The sequence below is a fragment of the Rattus norvegicus genome, chromosome 1 (genome assembly GCF_036323735.1).
Source record: "Rattus norvegicus strain BN/NHsdMcwi chromosome 1, GRCr8, whole genome shotgun sequence".
In the NCBI taxonomy this organism is placed as follows: Eukaryota; Metazoa; Chordata; class Mammalia; order Rodentia; family Muridae; genus Rattus; species Rattus norvegicus.
The window spans coordinates 164373464-164386293 of NC_086019.1; the positions used below are offsets into that span (position 1 = coordinate 164373464).

At 36.6% G+C, this 12830-nt stretch overlaps 1 protein-coding gene and 1 non-coding gene across 7 annotated transcripts in view; one reads left to right on the forward strand and one right to left on the reverse strand.

The window, feature by feature from the left end:
- Rab6a (RAB6A, member RAS oncogene family) overlaps window positions 1-12830 on the forward strand; it is a 52292-nt gene that overhangs the window by 3431 nt on the left and 36031 nt on the right. The gene's annotated exons all lie outside the window — the stretch shown is intronic.
- LOC120100360 (small nucleolar RNA SNORA4) lies at window positions 4356-4496 on the reverse strand. Its single transcript, XR_005500127.1, has one exon. It is a non-coding gene; the product is annotated as a small nucleolar RNA SNORA4 (small nucleolar RNA).

Below are 12830 nucleotides of genomic sequence, written 5' to 3' on the forward strand. Positions count from 1 at the left end.
TAGATAATTTATCAACTATTTCTTTTCATTCATTCTCAACCTTCCCAAGTGGAAACTAAATAATACCTTGTTAGATTTAACTATGTGTGTATGTATACATTTCTATATATTAGCACAGTTTTAGATTTATGGAAAATTGAGAAGATAGTACAGAGGATACCTATGCATCCTGCACCCTCTTTCCAACTAGTACCTTACATTAATAAGGTACATCTGTTAAAATTAAATGGCCAAATATTGATTATATTATCTAAAATTCATTATTTATTTAGATTTCCTTAGCTTTAAAAACAATATTCTTTTTCTGTTTCAGCTTTCCTTTCTATATATAGAAACAACCTTTCTATATATAATTTAACCACATTACATTAAGTTATGTATCAGATTTCACTTGTTTTCTTTAGGGTTATGTTTGCATGCTTTTTGCTCTTTAGAACTGTGAGGTTAATTATCTTTTGAGATCATCATATTGCTAAGTAATGCTATCCAATACATTTGACACTGAAAGATTGATTTTTGTTTTCACAGTCAGTGTCTGTAGCTTTCTTATGCATTAGTAAAGGCCTGTAGAGTCTATGTTACATTGATGTAAGTTGCTATGAATTATTTATTTTTAAGTCTGTTAGAAATCCACAATTAAGCTTTTAAAGACTGTGGTCTTTGGAATAGCCTTCTTTGTTTTCTTAATAGTATTTACCACATTTATAATATTTTATGTGTTTGTTTTATGTGTTTCCCTGGGCAGAACAGAATGCAAGCTCCATAAAAATTATCTTTTTATGTTCATCGAACCCGTATTACTAGCAGAGAACCAGTTTCATGGTTGCTGCTCAGAAATTTGGTGACCAAACAGTAGTTAAATGTAATAGTCGTCAAAGCTATTAGCCTATTAACTGTTTCTCTAAAACACTAAAAGAACTCACTTGTCTACATATTATACTTTTTTTCCATTTTGATTTAAACAGGATTTCTTTCCCCAGCTAAAACTATTAACTTATTTGCTGTTAGTATAATACAAAAAAAGTACGTCAAATATGCAGATGATGTGGTCATGTGATTTTATTTAGCTTTTCAAATGAACGATACCCTGCTCTGTAATTGTTTTAGCACTTGACAGATTTCATTAATCTCATGAGTTTTGGCAGTCTTATTTTCTCTTTATTCTAGTAGTATATGATAAAGGAATGTTAAACTCCATAAGTCCTAACATCTCCTTCAGGAGGATCTTTTGTTATTATCAGGCTATTGTCTAGAAATCCAGAGGGGCCTTTAGGAGTGTCATTAAGTGGTTTACAATGGAATTTACTGCAAATGTAATTGTTATTGATTATTAGTGAACATGATGGTAAGGAGACATGCATAACTAATACTGCTTTTTTCACTTTGCATTACCCTTTTTCTGACAACTTTTTGAACTACAATATGCTAAGTAGGGAAAAGGTGTCAGAGACTAGTAATACTGAGTGCTATAATAGTGTAGTATGGGTCACTCTGCTGTATTGGGTATTTTGCATTTATTATCTGAAAATTCCTTATGGGTAGAACCTATTAAACCACTTAAAGTGTTTCAGTAAACTACTTAAGTTTTTACTAAACAATGAATTTGCCAGACTCTTAGAAAAATTTTACATTTAAATAGTCTTCATAATGGCACTATATACAATAAGTCCTGTTTATTATTTTTAATGATGAAGAAGCTGAAACATAAAAAGATGTTGAGTAATTTGCCAAAGGTCAGTGGCCAGTACTAACATTGGAAATTTGAACTTTGTGCTCTTAATCTTTACTATCAAGTTGTAAGGTTTAAAAATAAGATACAGAAGATATTCCCTTTGAGTTTCTTAGTTTGCAAAATGAAGCTGCAAGGACAAAATGGCCTGATACTATCATATCCAGTAGCTCTCAAACTGACCTGCTGTTCCCCAGAAATCGAATAAGACCCTGCAAGGAGGGATCCATAAACCCCATATGGATCCAGAATATTAAGATGCTATATTTTTTCACTCTTACTTCCTTATAGGTATATAGTGTAATTTCTAAGAGCCTACCTGCTTTGTGAAGCATGTCAAAAGCAACTGTAAGAGTATAGCCGTCTTCCATTGAGTTAAACATTATGAAGCTTTGCAAATACTATAAAACACTGCCATTCTCATTGAGTTTTTGCTTGTAGTTTTTTTAAATAAAAATTGTTGGACTGGAGAGATGGCTCAGGTTAAGAGCACTGACTGCTCTTCCAGAGGTTCTGAGTTCAATTCCCAGCAACCACATGGTGGCTCACAACCATCTGTAATGGGATCTGATGCCCTCTTCTGCAATGTCTGAAAACAGCAACAGTGTACTCATAAAAATAAAGGAAATCTTTAAAGAAATTTGTTAACATGTAATGAGATTTATTACTATTTTAGATATATTAAGTACTTTTAATTTTTCATAATTAGATTTTAGTATACTAAATACTGATACAATCCTTTCACACACATTTCTTCAATGTCCTCAACAATTTGTAAGGACTAACAATCCAACCAAATGGTAATACTTCTCTGTAATCTCAGTACTTAGGAGGTAGAAACAAGAGGATCAAGAATTCCAGGTTCTCCTCTTATCCACAGAGCCATCTTGCTGGTCCTACCTTGTTTTTTTATGTCAAGGTTTCTTACTGAACCTAAAGGTTACTGATTCATCTAGACTGGCTGACCAGCAACCTCCAGGAATCTTACTGTCTCTGCATCTCTAATGCTGGGATTTCAGATATACATGGTGCCCGCCCTTCCTTCCTTCCCTCCTTCCTTTTTTAATGTCCAACTTGGATACTTAATACACAGGACTTTAGGGTTGGGGATTTAGCTCAGTGGTAGAGCGCTTGCCTAGGAAGCGCAAGGCCCTGGGTTCGGTCCCCAGCTCTGAAAAAAAGAACCAAAAAAAAAAAAAAATACCCAGGACTTTACTAAGCCGTATTTCCCTATTCCCTAGATTACTACTTCTTGGAGTTAGGAATGGTGTGATGAATGTCTGTAATCCTAGCATGGGAGGTCAAGACAAGATTATTGCTGCAAGTTTGAGGAAAACATGGGTTTTATAATGAATTCAAGGCTAGCTGTCTCAAAAAGGAAATGGGGCTGGAAAGATGCCTGAGCATTTAAGAGCATTTGTTTTGCAGAAGACCTCGCTTGATCACAACTATCCATAACTAAAGCTTCAGGGGAGCCAATGCCTTCTGACCTTGTGCACTAGGCTATGGGCACCAGGCAGGCACTTAGTTTACATTTATGCAAGCGAAACACTCATGCATATAAAATAAATCTACAACAAATATTTAGGGGATTAAAAGCACCAAAAAGGTCTGGGTGTGGTGGCACATTTTTTTTAATCCCAGCAATTGAACAGGCAGACACAAGTGTGTCCTGGTGAGTTTGAGGCCAATCTGGTCTACATAGTGAATTTTAGGTCAACCAGGGCTACATAGTGAGAACTTGCCTCCAAAAACAGAACAAAAAATGAAGGAGTGGGTATACATTTTATTTAGAACTCCTGCCTTGTATGTTTAAACTCTGTCCCAAGTACCTGTGGGAGCATGACAAATAACAGTTAAAAAATTTGCCTTTCTCCTTCCTCATTTTTTTCTTTTTTTGAAAAGTGTGTGTGTGTGTGTGTGTGTGTGTGTGTGTGTGTGTCAGAATATATGCATACATGCATCTGTACTATGTGCATTACCCATTGAGGTCAAAAGAGGACCTTGGATCCCACTTGGAACTGGGGTTATAACTTGAATCTAGGATTTCTGGAAGAGCAGGAAGGGCTCTTAACTGCTGAACCATCTCTCCAGTCAATTAGGCTAGGCTGGCCATCCAGTGAATTCACTGGCTTTTCCTTCCCAGCACTGGGATAGCAAACTGTACTCAGCCTTTTCCATTAGTGCTGTCAAGTAAACGCATATCCTCATGCAAGCACCCTTCTCACTAAGCTGTCTGTCTAATTTGTTTCCTTCCTTCCTTCCTTCCTTCCTTCCTTCCTTCCTTCCTTCCTTCCTTCCTTCCTTCCTTCCTTCCTGACAAGGTCTCAAGTAGGCCAGGGTGACTTCAAAAAAGAAAGGAAGAAAGAATTAAGGGCTGAAAAGGTAGCTCAACAGTTAGCACTTGCTGTTCATTTAAGCCCCTATTTGTTCTTAAAAGCAGGAACAGGCAATCATGGTAATACACTGCTGTAATCCTAACTCTTAAGGGTTTGAGGCAGGTAGGTCCAGCCATCCTTGTCTATATAGTGAATTTGGGTAGCAAGCAGCAAGACCTTTATTTATTTATTTTTTTGAAATAAAGAGGTTGTTTAATATAATCCAAAACCTAGACATCTCTGCAATCAATGTAGGCCACAATATAGTAATGAACCATAGTAAGTGGTATAGTCCACTGTGGAGTGTGGTCTTACTCATTCTGCCAAATAGCATGAATTGGTTAAGGTTATTAGCAAGACCTTTATATTATTAGGTTTTTATTTGTTTGTTTGGAAATGGGAACTCACTGTATAGCATCATTTGACCTGAAACTTGCTATGTGTGCTAGGTGTCCTAAATTTAGAGATCTGCCTACCTCTGCATTTCCAGTACTGGGATTAAAGGCATCCCCCCCACCACACACACACACTGTTAGTTTCACTTTTATTTTATGTGTATTCATATTTTATTTGCATGTATATATTGCAAAACATGAGCATGCCTGGTGCCTTGAGAGGCCAAAAGAGGTTGATGGATCCTCTGAGACTAGAGTTACAGATAGTTGGAGCTGCCATGCAGGTAGTTAAGAACCAAACCTAGGTCCTCTGGAAAAGCAGCAAGTGCTCTGAACCCCACTGAGCCTTCTCTCCAGCCACATAGGTCTTTGTAAGTTAACCTCTCATTTACTTTATCTATATCCGTTCTTAAGTACTCAAAACATTAGTGATTTTTGGCTAAATTTTTATTTTTTACATATAATACAGGATTTCACTTGTAGGCCCATTTGTTTGTGTTTTGTTTTTTTTCAGTGCTAGTTCTAATGTTAGATCGTTAGTTTTGTTGGCCATATTACCTGTAGAATTACTATATTCTGGACAGAATAATCCTGGTTGACATTTTTTTCTTGTGTGTGTGTGTTTCTATGTATGAGTTCATGTGTGAGCTTGTGTGTGGAAGTCAGAAGACAAAGTTGGATGTTGTTACTAGGATCTCATCCCCTGTTTCTCTCATTGACTTGGCACTCACTGGTTAGACTAGGCTATCTGACAGGCCAGAGAGTCCCAAGAAACCACCTACTTCTTCCTCCCAGTGCTGAAATGATAAACAGATGTCTACATGGCTAGCATCTCTCCCCCTTAAACCTTGCTTTTTGGGGTCAACACTGAACCAAAGACTTTAGATATGCTAGCTAGCCAAAACTTTCCTAACTGCTCTATCCTTAGCCCTAGTCAGTGGAATTCTTTTCTGTGTTTATCTGTTTCCCCATGTACACAGCCCTCTTTCTCTTTATATAGCACAGACTGACCTGGAACTTGATATTTCTGCCTTAGTCTCTTGTATGCTAAGACTACAAGTGAGCTTCCATGCCTGGGTTACGAATTTCTTTTTCTTTTCTTTTCTTTTCTTTTTTCCTTTTTTTTTTTTTTTTTTTCCTTTTTTTTGGAGCTGGGGACTGAACCCAGGGCCTTGCGGTTGCTAGGCAAGCACTCTACCACTGAGCTAAATCCCCAACCCCTGAATTTCTTTTTCATAATCATACTTTGAAGTGAATAGCAGCTCTCAAAACTTTTAATATGGGTTGGGGATTTAGCTCAGTGGTAGAGCGCTTGCCCTGGGTTTGGTCCCCGGCTCCGAAAAAAAGAATCAAAAAAAAAAAAACTTTTAATATTTAAATGATTTTTTTTAAGTAGTGAAAAGAAGAAAATAGAGACTTAGTCAATGTAGCCACCTTGGGAAAAGGTCAAAGAGATCAATGACTCCTCTAAATCATCTAGCAAGTGACTTTAACCATAAAGCAAGATTGAGGAAACTTAACCTAGGAGAGAAAAGATCTTATATCCTGAGTATCTAGAGTTAGTCTATGGTTAATAACTTGTTGAAGAAAATGTGGGCTTTTTAAAAGACCATTGAGTTTGATCATAGTGTTGTGAGACTTTGATCCCAGCGCTCAGGATACGAGGAAGGCACTTCTGAGTTCGAGGCCAGTCAGAGTTACACAAAGAAACCAGTCTTGAAAAAAAGAAAAGGGCCATTAGGTTTCTCAAAAGAATCAATTAGTGGTTTATTTACTTGCTTGCTTGCTTATTTATTTATTTATTTATTTGTAAATAGTTTCAGTAGAGTTTTGGAGAATTGAGGTTTTGCATCTTTATTGGCTAGGGTTTTTGGCAATTTGATACAAACTAGAGTCATCTGAGAGGAAGAGATCTCATTTGAGAAAATGTCTCTCTCCACTTGATAGGGTTATAGACAAGCCTTTTCTGCTGCACCCCCACATTCCCTCAGCATTTTTTAAAAATGATATAGGGGATTTCAGCCTACTATGGGTAGTGCTACCCATAGACAGGTGGTTCTGAGTTGTGTAAGAAAGCAGGCCGAGCATTGGAGTGAGCAGTAAGCAGTGTTCTATGGCTTCTGCCTCAGTTCTTATGATGTGAAAGTATAAGACAAACCCTTTCCTCCCTAAATTGCTTATGGTCATGGTGTTTTATCACAGCAATAGAAATCCTAACTAGGACAATAAGTAAGCAATAAGTATGATGTATTTTAAAAGTTAAAGCCAGGGATTGGAGAGGTGGCTCACATTGGCTATTAGCAGACCCTGGTTTTATTCCCAGCACCCACATAGCCACTCACAACCAGTAACTTCAGTTCCAGGAGATCTAGTATCCTTCTCTAGATCTTCCAGCACCAGGCACACATGTGGTGCAGAGAATACATGTAAGCAAAACACCCATACACATAAAATAATTTTTTAAGAAGAAAAGTTAAAAGATAGGCTTGGCCTCCCATACCTGTAATTTCCACACTTAAAAACTTGAGGCTAGTCTGGTCTACAGTGTGAGATCCTGTGTTTTTTTTTTTTTCTCTTCTTTAATTTGTGATTTAATCATATGTGGTTTTGCATTCTTCAGATGTTTTCCCTTGGAGTTGGAGAGATGGATCAGTGGTTAAGAGCACTGGCTGCTCTTCCAGAGGATCTGGGCTGAATTTCCAGCACCCACATGACAGCTCATTAAGCTCCCGATTGTTTGTAACTCCAGTTCTAAGGGATTTGACGCACTCACACAGACATATATGCAGGCAAAACACCAATGCAAATTAAAATTTTTAAAGTAAAAATAAATGCATATATTTTCCTTTTTTAATTAAATTTTAATATATAAAAGTACAGAGATTGTCATAAACTATTAATGCTTAATCAGTAGATACTAGTATTTTTTTAACTATATAATATACCCACCCACAAGTTGCACCTCCTCAAAGTCTGTTATTTTGATTCTTTTTAAAATTACATATACTTATTGTTTATGTATATGCATGCACTCATACCTGCTGTGGTAAGTGTGGCAGAAAATAAACAATTTGTAGGAACTTTATCTTTCTACAATATGGGTTTTGGTGCTTAGGTCATCCGACTTGGTGGCAAACACCTTAACAGGTTGAGCCTTCCCTCTGCCTTTGTTTTGGAAATATCTTACTCTGTAGCTTAGAGTGGTTTTGAACCCATGTGGTGGTTTGAATATGATTGGCCCAGGGAGTGGCTGTATTAGGAGGTGTGGCCCTATTAGAATAGATATGGCCTTGTTGGAGGAAGTGTATCACTTTGGGGGTGGGCTTTGAGAGAGATTCCTCCTAGCTTCCTTTAGAACAAGACGTAGGACTCTCAGCTCTTCCAGTGCCATGCCTTCCTAGATGCTGCCATGCTTCCTGCCATTATGATAATAGATTGAACCTCAGAACCTGTAAGCCAGCCCCAATTAAATGTTGTCCATTATAAGAGTTTCCTTGGTCATGGTGTCTCTTCACAGCAATGGAGACACTAACTCAGACAACCCATAACAGTCTTTCTGCTTCAGCCTTCCAAGTGATGCTGGGACCAGAGGAGTGAATTACCAATGCCTGACATAAAGTGGATCATCTTGAAACAATTTACTTGGTTCCTAAAAAGATTGAAAGCATCATTGAGATATCCTTGATATTTGTGTATACATGTGGTTGTTCACAGAAGCCTTCCTTATACTGATATGCTTTATGTGTTTTTGATATTTACTATTTCAAGCTCTAATATCTATAGATTAGTGTTTTTTAGTTGAACTCTCTGAGGTGTGAGAATTGTTCCATATTTGTTTTGTCTAGTATACGAGTGTTAGGACTGGATAATTTGCTTTTACATTTTACTGACTTTTAGCTTCAATAACTTCATGTGGTTAGTAAACTTTTTCTGATCTAACCCTTCTATTAAAACTAAAGAATAGGGCTGGAGAGATGGCTCAGCGGTTAAGAGCACCCGACTGCTCTTCCAGAGGTCATGAGTTCAATTCCCAGCAACCACATGGTAGCTCACAACCATCTGTAAAGAGATCTGATGCCCTCTTCTGGTGTGTCTGAAGACAGCTACAGTGTACTTATATAAATAAATGAATAAATCTTTAAAAAAAAAAAACTAAAGAATATCCCTTCAGAAATACTTGTGCACATACTTTGGGAAAAACCATTAATACACACACACACACACACACACACACACATATATATATATACACACTATATATATGTATTCTGTATATACATATACATAATATATACAGTATGTATATATTATGTGTGTGTGTGTGTGTGTATGTATGTATGTATGTATGTATGTATAGGGGCTAGAGAAATTGGAGAGAATGCTCAGTGGTTAAGGGCATTGGCTGTTCTTCCAGAGAACCTGGGCTCTATTCTCATTACACACACAATGGTTTACAACCGTCTGTAACTCCAGTTCCAGGAAATACTACATCTTCTGGCCTCTGAGGGCACCAAACATGCACACAGTGCAGGCCAAACACTTATACATATAAAATAAAAAATAAACAAAGAGATCTGTAAAATTTTATGGTATATATAACCCTTGTATGTTTATGTATATATAACCCAGCATTTCAGAGGCTGAAGCATGAGGATTTCAATTTCAAGTTCAGTGCTTACATAGAGAGATTTTTCCAAAAACGGTAACAGTAAAAACAAAACAAACCCAAAAAACCAAAGCAAAAACCTCATACTTCAAAATAAATTTGTTGAATAAAGGAAGAAAGGGGAATATAATGACTCAAATTCAGATAGGTTTTTAAGCCATTAAAGATATTTCAACCTGTAGTTAGTCTTTAACAACAGCCATGGAGGGGGGCGGGGAACTACTCTTAATACCTTTTAGAGCCTAAATTTTGGTGTCTAGGTCTTTGTTGTTGTTGTTGTTGTTGTTTTAAGGTAACAGGTGCAGAGAGTGGTGTGACCCCTGTCTAATCCCAGCATTTCAGTTACTAAAATTCAGAAATACTATGCATTTGAGTCTAGCCTGGGCAACATCCCAAATTTCAGGTCAGCCTAGGATATACAATGAGACCCTGTCTCAAAAAGTCAGAAGGTAGGGATATAATTCAGAATAAAGTTCTTGCTCTGTGTTTGATCCCTAGTACTACAAAAAGTAATAGGAAAACAAAGTAAGATGACAGAATATCATCATTGTGCTAAACTCGTTTAAGCTCAATGGCTCACGTCTTTAATCTCAGCACTAGGGAGGTAGAAACAGTCAAGCCTGCTCTTTATTAAGATCCAGGCCAAAAAACAGATCCCATTTCAAAAAACAAAACAAACAACCAAAAGAGAAACAAAACTGATCCTACATCCACAAGCTTATAATTAATGTGTGTGTTTTTCTAGCCCCCTCAAATTTTGATATTGTGGATTAAACCATAGGGCTGGGCTTATGCTTATCACACAGCATACTGATACCCACTGATGATATGGAAGAGATACATAGGGTAATGTATGAAGAAGAGGGTTGAGATTGGGGCCATGCTCCTTCTAATCCTTGCACACCTCTGTGTTTTTTAGCAACCCAGAACCTCTCCAGTTGCTGTCTTTTTAGATTTTTATAAGGAAGCTTCTATACTTTGGCTATTACTGATTAGCTCAGTCTCTGCTTCTGCTCTTATTCTAGAGATAGTGCTAAAAGTTCTAACTCTAATCATATGATTAGATCTGAACACTAGTTTTCCATCCTTTGGGATTTTCAGAAACAATCTTTTTGACATTAAGTTAGAGCGGCTTATTAGGAATAATACAGGATAGTCCATTTGGTCTTACTACTTCTATCATAAGTAAAACACAAGAGCTTTAGAAGCTATATAGTTTGAACTTAAGTAGACAGAAGTACACATTTTTTTTTATTATGTTACATCCCTAAATTTATGTTAAGGTCATAATCTGCAGTGTCTTAGCATGTGAGGGGTTTTGGAGAAATAGTTAGACTGAGATAATACTGGGTATGGTCCTAATACAGTAAAATTGATAGACTAATAAAGGGGAAATTTAACCACATTTGTACTGAGAGAGGAGTAAGAAACGATCGAGATCATGTTGAAACTCTATACACCAAAGAATGCCAAGGATTGGTAGAAAACCAGCAGAATCTCTGGAAAAGGAGTAGAGCACGTTTGCCCTCAGAAGGACCCAACACTGCTAATCTTGTAACCTTGGGTTTCTTGTCTACAAAACAGTGAATTATTTTCTGTTGTTAAGTTACTTATACTTTATTATAGCATCTCTAGCAAGTTACAATGTGTAATATTATTTTGCAACTAAACATAAAATCCATCTAGTGCTTCTGACAACTGTAATGGTAAATATGTATCTTCATTTACTGTAAAACTAACATTTTTTAAAATTACTATCATTTTATGTGTATATAAGTGTTCTGTTTTCATGTATGTCTGTACAACATATGTTTCTGGTGCCCATAGAGGCCAGAAGAGGGTGTGGCTTGCTCTGGGACTGCAGTTATGACAGCTGTGAGTTGTCATGTGGATCAGTTGTGAGCCACCATGTAGATGCTTCTAATCAAACTAGGGTTCTCTGGAAGAGCAACTAGCACGCTTAGCCTCTGAGGTACCATATCTCCAGCTTCACTGACTTTTTTTTGAGTAGTCAAACTACTTTTTAAAAAAAAATTAAATTAGTATTAATAACTTTATGTAAATTAGTAATTTCCAGGTATGAGGCTATTTGTTTTCATATTTAATGCTATTAACTAACATTTGATTACTTGCTACATATCATGTTGTGTTGCGAATATCTTACAGTTTTAGTTCTAAAAACTAATCCTAAGAGCTTTTCCAAGTGATTGATTTCTGTACCAGAGCAAGAAAAATATAAGATGTTCCTGGAGTTTCTGGTAATGGCAAAATGTTAGAAGTTGCTTAAAAAGAGGAAAGGAGCATGTTGAGAGAGGGGGCTGAAGTACAGTGGCAGGGTATTTGCTGAATTTGCAAGGCCTTGGGTTTGATCTCAGCACCACAAAACTAGAGCCGTTCTGAAAAAGTTTCCAATAGAGAAAGCTGAAATACCTTCAGCAACAAGATAATTACAGTACTGGTTTGGAACCTACAGAACTAAAGTATACATGAGTATATTATTGTAAATATTTAAGTAAAGTGGAAAGGAAAGTTTATTCTTACAAAAGAACCCTAATTAGGGGCTGCTGAGATGGCTCAGCAGTCAAGAGCACTGGCTGCCCTTCCAAAGGATTATGGGTTGATTCTTAGTACCAAATCAGAAATTTCAGTCCTCTTCTGGTCTCTTGAGGGCACTACACACACATTGTACATTGACATGACATGCAGGCAAAACATCTATACACATAAAAATAAGTAAAATTTTAAAATGAATTCTAATTAATAAATATAGCTAGAAATAAGGAGAATTTTTCCATTGCACACCACAGTATTAATGGCTGTAGATAAAGTTCTTTGATGCAGGTTACAATTAATGGACAGAAGTTTAAGAACAGAATAGTTGTATAAGTTGAAACACTGAAGATAAGTCATATAAGAAAGAATTTCCTGACTGAAGTTGTAGAAATATTAGAGTAAGTTTGAAAGCATCTGGACAATGTATTTTCCGAGTAGACAAATTCTTTTGTGAAGAGGTAATTATACAGATTCAGGAATATCCATTCAATATTGAACTCACAATGTTCTATTTAATAGTTTTTAGATGGTGTTCTTTGTCTCAGTATAACCTTTCTTTTTTTTTCTTTTTTTTTTTTTTTTTTTTTTTGTTTCTTTTTTTTCGGAGCTGGGGACCGAACCCAGGGCCTTGCGCTTCCTAGGTAAGCGCTCTACCACTGAGCTAAATCCCCAGCCCCATAACCTTTCTTTTTTATCAGAATAGCTTACTCATGTTTTTACTTAATTTAGTGTTATATAAACTGTTACAATGATATTGGTAGGTGGAATAGGAAAACATAGAATAAAATGTATGAAGCTTGTTTACATAGGAAGGAGTGTTTACTCAAGCTAAAGGTAATTGATTTAATTACTTGGAATTTTTTCTTATGAACGGCAGTGGTTCTTAAACACCATTTATGGGTCTGGCTGCATTTAATTCCTACGCAGATATTTTAGAATATAAATACTAGGGCTAGAGAGATGGCTCAGTAGTTAGAAGCACTAGCTGATCTTCCAGAGTCTCTGTGGGTAAAACATCCATACACATAAAATAAGTGATTTTAAAAATCTGAGATCTACTGACAAGCAGCGAGAGTGAAGAGGGAGGTTGCCAGAGCAGTGCTGGCAGA